At 33.9% G+C, this 9141-nt stretch overlaps 2 long non-coding RNA genes across 2 annotated transcripts; one reads left to right on the top strand and one right to left on the bottom strand.

Moving 5' to 3' along the window:
• Nucleotides 1-574: 574 nt before the first annotated feature.
• On the top strand, nucleotides 575-1725 carry LOC138126661 (uncharacterized). Its single transcript, XR_011157908.1, has 2 exons — nucleotides 575-1049; nucleotides 1107-1725. It is a non-coding gene; the product is annotated as an uncharacterized lncRNA (long non-coding RNA).
• Nucleotides 1064-1967, bottom strand: LOC138126659 (uncharacterized). The gene is made up of 2 exons (XR_011157907.1): nucleotides 1741-1967; nucleotides 1064-1678 (listed from the first exon to the last, which is right to left on the bottom strand). It is a non-coding gene; the product is annotated as an uncharacterized lncRNA (long non-coding RNA).
• Nucleotides 1968-9141: the final 7174 nt, after the last annotated feature.

Raw genomic sequence — 9141 nt, 5'->3', positions numbered from 1 at the left:
AAAATATAATTGGTCAATTTAAGTTTTTAAAATGTTTGCGAAGCTTCTTTATCAAACATTATTGATAGTTTTTATCAAACGCATTATCCTAATGTACAGCGTTTTGTACGCGTGCCGCAGCGGAATTAAAATGTTTGTTTTCATAATATTTTTTGGGGTCAAAATGTCATACTTTATGTTGTTTATTACTGGTCTGGTACTGGCGTTGTTCAATTTTTTCAATTTAATTCAGTAATTTAACTTACAATGATGCTTCTTTTTATTTAAAGTCATATTTCGTTGTTGGAGAAAATGAAAGATTTACGAATCAGTTTTCTTCCTTTTGGTTGTTTCGTACTCTCAGTAGCAAAATGGAGAAATGTAGTATTCCATTTTTATCAATTGTAGATTGTACATATGGCTATCGTCGTGGTTCTGTACCTTATTTGTTTTTAAAATTCTTATTTTTTAAAGAACAGTGAAAATTTTTTTGGGTAAAATTAAATACAAATTTATTCCATGCCCAAAAAACTGGCTAAAATACCGAAACGTAAACAGCCCAGATTTTTGTAATTTTTCATAATTAATATTAATAATAGTTATTTACATTAGAGTACGGGATGTGAATTTTCCGGCACGACAACTGGTTTCGGGCACGATGGCGCAGCCGAGTGCCTGATTAGTTGGAGGGCCGGAAAATACGTCCCGTACGACATTTGTATTAGACTTTTCGGCTGACCAAAATATTAAATCTTTTAAAAATCAAGACTAATTTTATTGTAGAATTTGACATCGTCAATAAAGAATCGAATGCTGTGGAATCAATTCCTTGACGACCGTGACCGCTCATTTGTTTTTTTCCTAACAAATTATTTGCCCGCTAAATTTTCACAGTCGTGCTTCAAAATTTGATTTTGGTGTATTAATCGAGTGAAAAAAATGTCTAGTATATAATATAGAGTGAGTTAAATGTGACACCCGAGGCAGTACAACTAGTGGCAGGAGTAAATTCTGAATTATTACCACAAAAATCGAAACAACGTTACATAGGACAATTTTTTCTCACGAAAGTATGTAATAACTATTCTTTAATTCACAAATTTTTAATAAACCATATTTTATTACAGACAGTTTCATTAATAGGTGTTTGTGGTGCCTGTCTCCGAAAGGAGTTATATACTCTGAAAATGGAAAATGTCAAGAGAAGATATTATATTGATAACTGACACAAAAACCAATATTTGTAAATCGTTTGCCATTACCAATCCAAACTGGGTTGAAACTGTGAAGAAATATATGGAAGTCAGGTTAAATTGGTATTAAAACAATTTCAAATAAAATTGACAAATATTTGAACCTTGATTGCCCTATGGACACAAGATTGAAGTTCCTAAAATGATTCGTGATAACTGATGGCCTTCCTTCAACATCAAAAACAAAATGTACTATGTTGCAGCTACAGCTCCTCAAACAATGGTGAGTTGTGTCACAAACTTCGATACAGTGCTTTAATCTACTTGAATTTTTAGCAGTTGCTTCCAATGTAACCATCCAACATTGAGAATTCCATCATCAGTACCGTAAGAGAAGCACCAGTACAACATATCGACATTCAACCCAGAAGTAATAAAGCTGACAGTTACCAAATTGTTTCTGCATTGTTCTCTAAAGTGGAGAATTGTAACAATAATGTTTACAACTGTAATTTTACAATATAAATTATGTTAATGTTGCAAATTATTAAAATGTCTTGTACTTAACCACTACTTCCTGGTGAAAACGAATCATCTTTCTTCAGGTGAATACAAGATTTTGGGGTTAGAATGTTTTGTAGATTTTTACTTTCCAGTTGCACTTTAGCACTAACAGCTAGTACTGGATAAAGTAGGTACACAAAACCATATATCAACTTCTGTGGTTTTGTTTTATTGTGCTATTTTGCAGATATTTATGAAATACCTGACAATTGTCAAACTTTTTGACATATAATGCTGCCAACCCAATAGGTTGTATTTTCCCTGTTACGATTATTTTCTTTTTCGATCGATATAAATTAAACAAACACATTTATCGGAAAAATTATACAGGGAAATGTGTTTTTGTACACTAAATTAAAGTAACGTATGGACACTTTAATTTTAAAGTAACTGTGAAAAGAATAAATCAACGGTGTCCGCACATTTTTCCCGTACTCCACTAGATTTTTCCCACATTCCACTAGAAATTTTTGACATTGTACGGGAAATCGCACCTCCCTTGACCTAAAGTGTAAGGTAACGCTATATTTCCCAGATTGGGAGGCCGAAAACAAATTTTGAGCATGACAGATTATGGAAATTACCAAAAGCAAAAAATTTTTCATTTTACATATTAATTAAATAATTTCCACTTCAATTTCGTTGTAAAAACAATCCTTAAATTAGCATTTAAGAAATAACAGCCGAAAATTTAAATTACATAATTCTGTTTCTTGATAGCGCATTTGCTTTTGTATATTTTTTAATAACACAAAAATATGTGAATCTGGATAGCCTATTTTCTGGTAGACAAGACAACGGTAAATGTTACGCACTATGTAGTTTTTTCTTTTGGATTGGAATGGGATTACAAGGACAGCAAAAATGGAGCCTTGGAAAATCCTTTAGAAAATTTGGTTCATTGTCAAACAACAATCGAGGAAGATTGAAATTGTTTTGCGAACGTGCCAAGGACGACATTTCTTTACTTTTCCTTTAGACATAATGATTAATTTATCTGTGCAAAATGTGTCTTAAATCATTTTTCTCCCAAGATCTTCTTACGAAACAGTGTAAAAAATTATATTACTATAGTTGGCGCGGCGAACCAGTCGTGTAGTCACGTGAGAGTTCGTAGCGACGTCATGAAACGCCTGATTTACACTGCCTTGCCAAATTTTACTTTTGTGCGGGAAATTTAAATCTTACTACTTTAAGAATGGATGGAAATTTCGGCTGCGCGGATTGAGCTGCACCACTTTTAACCAATAGGAAACAATCCCCCGAAAATTACGTGAAGATCACGCCAGTTTATTACTCCATTGAATCAATGCGCAGACTATATAAAAAAAATTGCCTGTGCAAATAATTTGGTTGTTATTTTAATGAAACGTAGAATCAAAAAATTCTTCGTTTACTTTCCCACACGTGCTAAAATATATCATATATTTTTCTAAACGTTCTTGAAGAAAAATACTTATAATGGATAATAAATAACAATAATTATTATACACCTCCGTGTGTTGCAAGCAAAAGTGCTTAATATAATTGGTTCAGATGTTGATGTTATAATAAAATTTCTTAAAATTATGTCGTTAACTCTTGGCAAAAATCCTCGGGCAGATCAATTTATTGCATTTCTAGATCGTCATCTTCTGACATAACTGACATTTTCCTATTCTATCCAGTGGCGGCACAAGCAGGAGAAACCCAAAAAAACAAATGCTAGATACATTTTTTGAATCGCATTTTTATCCTGTACTTAATACTAAAAGCATTTTTTAAATCGGTCTATTGCAACAAAAAACAATACAAGTACATTTCGATGACATCAACGACTTAACAGCGAGAATTAAGTACGAAATTGGGTAAATTCGACTATTGGTGATTGGTGGGGCAATTTTGATAGAACGATTTAATAAAATTCTTTCACTCTTGGATAGCGGATAAAAAATTCCTTAAAAAAGGAGTTGCTCCCCTTTCGCCGCCACTGGGTGAAATATAAAAGTGTAATCTATGCCAAAGAATGACAACTTAGAAACACCTCTCCGAGAAACTTAAGGAGTTTTATTCCTTACTTTACATTCGCACTGTATTAACAAAAATCATAGGTTTACCCGTTTCACTTTGTTGTTTTATAATAGTTATTTATGTTACAAGTGTTGAAAACGATCCATTGCTTTACGAACGGTAATATGGCGCGAGACGCAGTCGAGCGCTGTATGTGAATGAGTAAAGCAATGAAGTTTTCACAAGAGTACCATACAATATTTTTTGTGCTGCCTTTTGTAATAAAACATATTTTTGAATCATTAACATAATAAATATTACTTAAACAAAATTATGTTGGTAATCAATTTAGCACTAAATATGTCAAATGTCAATCTGTCAGTGCTCGAATTTCAAATTCAAACGCAATTTTATAGCTTGCAAGGTCACCAACCGAAATTTTTATAAATAAACCCCCCAAACCTAAAATTAACACATTTTAGCATTTTTTAAATATTTACTAAGCACCTTTTGTTTTATAACATTAGAGACATAATTGTCTTTCAGTAATACTTGATTTGCCACAATTAGTTTATTTTTTCTTGCCTTAGATTTCTTGTTTGTCCATTGCGGCACTAGAGTTTTCTCATTTCCATTGCCGCACGCTAATCGTCCACTTAAAATGCCAATTGCAACTACGGCACCACAAAAAAGAATATGTATTCCAAATTTCCACACATTTATTTCCTACAACACTCTAGTTCCGTAGTAGAACTGCTTTGTTGACAACCACTTCTATTTTAATTATAATTACATCTGAAAAAAATCTATACACAGTAAAATTATGTTTGTTTTTTTTAAATTAAATTTATTGTACATTTTACAACCTTTGGAACGATAATTAGACATATGTTCTGCAATTTGTCGCTTGTTGAAAACCACTCGAAGGAATTTCACTTTTTCGGTCGTCCCAGTTCTGCGAAAAACCGCATCGCGCCTGTCATTTCAAAATTCCGTTTTTTGGCCAAATCAAATAAGTTTCGCACGGTTATGGCAATTCCGCGTAACGGTTGCACGTAAACGTAATCATTAATAATGCGATTATTCAGAGAAAATTAGCATATAGGTGCACTCGATTGCGCAACAGAATTAGTCGCAAATTTTTGGACACTTGCCTTATCTAACGCGCTTACGTAACTGTCCATAATCGATACAAATTAATTTATTCAAGTCACCATTTCTGCAGCAACAAATCCACTCCGAGATATTGTTGAAATTACCCGGCTACAAGGTGACCACAGTAGGTACAACAATCTAATTTGCTAATGGCGAACATGCAAGATCAAATTTTCGCTCGCTTGCGCAATTTCACACATGCAACGCGTTCCTCATTAGAGATATTGTCCTGGAGGTTGCGAAATCTCCGCGCACCGTGATTCTCTCCGTTTTTCCGGTTTTTCACCGAACTCCCGCGCGCGAACGTTGCCAACACCTTGCACGCGTTTTCATCGTAAAAGTGAAATGTTACCATCCTTTCACACTTCATGAACGGTTTGACAATTACCTCAGCGATGATTTTGTCTTCGTCCATCGAAAGTTGATTGAGACTTAAAAATAAATCGATCCCTTTGACACGAGGAAATAGACCGCTCGTAACAAATGGTGCTGTCGCAAATGAACCGATTTGTATTCTTCCACCATTCGGACAATTTCTTTCCTGCGTGTATTACGCTCTTGCGATACTCGCCGAGTTTTTCTGGTTTTGCAGCTAGTCCTTTTCTGAATAGTAATCCATTCGCTGGATGCATATCAGAGCAGAACGTCTACTTAGCCTTTGATAACCCGTATCGTTATGCCATTGGGTAACGGGCTGTGAACCCAGATATTTTGTTACAACGTGTTATAATGGTTCTGTATTAATTATGGACTCGACACAACCGATCTAATTAGCGATATTGTGCCGGAGCTAAAGATTTGATATCCTTAACCTGGTTCTATCCGCATCTTGAATGAAATCGCAACAACTGGAAACGCCCTTCACGGCCTTTTGGTAGGTTCATTAAGCTATCCACCATGTAAAGCACATTAAGCACCGTATCATTACTCCAACCATCGGGTGTTCATTTAAATTTCTCCTTAAAGTTGGCGCTGAAGAGTCGATTGTGACCGCACCACAGATCAGCTGTGTCTAACCTCACTTTTTGCGTTGTTTACTCTGCAGATTGACGAGGTGTATGTTCACAATCGATTCTTCAACGCCAACTTTGAGGTGACATTTAAAAATGAACACCCGATACAATTTTTATTCGTTCATCATCAAATTAGGGTAAGGGAAAGCGAGAAGAAAGACGAAAATTGTCGTAATTAATTATAAAACGAAATTTATTGCTGCGTGTATCTCGAATCTGTTTTAGTCGAAAAATGGTAATAGGGAAGGCGACAAGACACTGTTTTAGACGTATCACAAAATTCCAGCAATATCCGCACTCACATAAATTAAAAGTAAAACATTTCATATAATGGGAGGGTTTACAGGAATTTGTCAACGACTAATTGCTTTCTAAAATTATTTTCGGATGATAAGTCGACCACACAGGTGTTAAATCGATAAAAAACAGGAAGTGAATATGGACAAAATTACAATTCTCTTACGTGTAGTGTGTGTAATGACGAAATGGAAGAAAGTGCTCTCGACGTTCATTCAATTAAATAATTCTTCAATAGTGGTCATAAAATTATATTAATTGCGATCTCGGCCCATCGATTTTTATCTCGTGTGTTGGTCCTATCACGGATGAAAGTCAAATAATAACTGTTTGAACACTTTAACTAGTTGGCAGTGGCGTCCGTCGCGGTGGTAATAAATCCCGGTGTGAAGTGTCATACGTTGACCTGTTGTATGACATTGTTCCTGCTCTAATTAATATAATATGACACTCCATGCACGACTGGTTATGTGTACGGTCGAGATTTTTAGCAATTTGTCTGCACCCACTGTTCGGTATAAATATGGCAATCAATTTAGAAAGTTCAATCATGAGCAATCATGTAGAAGTGTTTGTGGCAATTTAGTAATGAACTTCTGAGAAAATAGAGAGATGAGGGAATAGGTAAAATGCAGTTTCAAGGTTGGAAAATGCTTGTCGAGCTTGACACTTTCCCGTCGAGGAAATTTCACGCCTGTCACAAATAACTGATGGAAAATTGTCCAGACAATATTTATGTAACGAGCGAATTCGAGGCGCTTAATCAATTTGAATATCTAAATTCGGTTCCTTTTTGAGCATAGGTGAACACCTCGACAGCCAAATCAATCAGTTTTTTTCGGCATTGGAGTCGTGATTTATTTCGTGCGATTTTTTTTATGTGGGTTAATGCGAGAGGTGGTACTCGGGACCCTTCCATTTACTACCGCATTTTTTTTTGGCGCCCCAAATAAATTAGCATATAGAATTAATTATTGAAGTGTTCAATTAAGAACATTTAAGACAGTTTTATTAGCGATATACATGACACGAGTATTACCATATAAATTTGTAATCGCATAAAATATGACAAAAAGACCGTTTTAATTTTTTAAAATTGACGTTTAAATTGTGCAAAATGTATGAGTCATTTTTCTTGAATTTGTTGGAAATGATCACTTGATCAGTATTTGTCTCGGCAGCGCTTTTCTATCGAAGATTTTTCGACGCATTTGGAAAAGCGAATTTAAATTATCTCGGAGAAACGTATTAGGTTCTCGAATAACCGGATAAAATTTCCTTCTTTGGAACCAGGATACAAACTGTTTTATAGCTGTTACAAGTTAATCTAGGAAGGATCGAACATTTCAAATGAGCGATGAGGATGATGATGAAACGTCGCGAACAAGAATTATTTAAGTTAATACAAGCGATATAAAGCGATAATAATAAAAATAAAATGCCAACCTTAAAATGGTAGTAGCATGGTTATTCACTGTATAATAAGGAGAAGAAATTCCATCGAGAGCTCTTATGTCTTTATGATCCTCGCAACAAACGGAGACACCTGGAATAACAAATAATTATTATTAAGAGGTCTCTAGAAGAGAGATTAATTGAAAGAAAAACTTCATTAGAGCTATTCTTTTTCAAACGTAAATTTAGATATTTGAAACTTGTAGGTGTGATTATTTACCATTTATAAATATTTCATAAAGAAATAAACACATTTGATAATAGACTACAGTTATGTACATTTGGTTAAGAGAGAACAATATATCTTTCGTAATGGCGTTTAGTTGAAAAAATTGTTTTTCTTCAAATGTAAAATATGACATACAGCTGGATTGATAACGCTAAAGTGTCACTTCATTGCCATGGCATTTGACGAGCTGGCGAGCGGCAGATAAAGTTATTATCTCCGTTGACGAGCGGCAGATGAAGTAAACTAGCTAAATCATTTGAAATTCCTAACTCAAATTTTAACAAATTCGTTTCTGAATCTGACATATTGAAAACTGAACTGAATAAATAAGATTTAATCAAGAAACTTGTACATAATTGCTAATTGCAAAACATACTTACAAAATCTATCCCAATTAAAACAAACAGAGAATAATTATAAAAAGAAATGTGGATTTTGGTCACAGCGTTATTTATATTAGTCATAGTAACTCTTTCCAAAACAAGCTAAAGCATATAAAGCCATTTTTGCTCCTAATAACATAATATACTATTTAAGTCCAATATTCTCCATATAACTACCAAAGCCAGCTAATTATTTGCTACTTATTATTGTAAGCAACGATTCATTGACAACTTAACCATGACTATGCAGTGCAGTTCTCAAATCGGTTTTAGGTTATGACTCAGATCCGAAAACTTTGATGAATATTTCAAATTCTCTTTGTGCTACGAGTTGGATTTTCAAAACTTCAGTATGGGACAAAATCTTTAAATATAATTTTGAAACAGAAACAAAAGCTTGTTTTGATATTTTAATTTTTATAGGATTCAGATCTGAAAAAAATGGATGGATATTCCGCATTTTTTCCATTGTTGGTATAAACTTAATTTGTATTTTGTGTGGAGCACTTTTTCTGAATCTTTTCAGCTTTCTCTAAAAATTTTTAAAACAAAAAGCAACGTTAGTGTTTTCTTCTAAAGCTGGCATATGTTTTCACTGAAAGCTAAAATATTTTAATATTGGTGCGGAAAGGGCTTTTTTGCAAAACGCTGTCGATCGTACTTCAGTTATACGAGTTTTGCAATGGCCATTTCCGCACGTGTTATGTTACATACTATTTTTCTAATGAAAGTCTACCATGTTTTAAGCATCTAAGCCGATGGAAATCTTTGTAAATGTTAAAAAGACAAATTCATCTAAAAGTATTAACGTAATGAGATTTTTCAGATTAAAAAAGACTTTAGAGGTTTGTTGCTACAAGTGATATTGTTTATAAAAGAAATGC

The sequence above is a fragment of the Tenebrio molitor genome, chromosome 3 (genome assembly GCF_963966145.1).
Source record: "Tenebrio molitor chromosome 3, icTenMoli1.1, whole genome shotgun sequence".
Taxonomy (NCBI): domain Eukaryota; kingdom Metazoa; phylum Arthropoda; class Insecta; order Coleoptera; family Tenebrionidae; genus Tenebrio; species Tenebrio molitor.
Note: the sequence above shows the minus strand (reverse complement) of the source record. Positions and strands in the feature narration are given on the sequence as shown.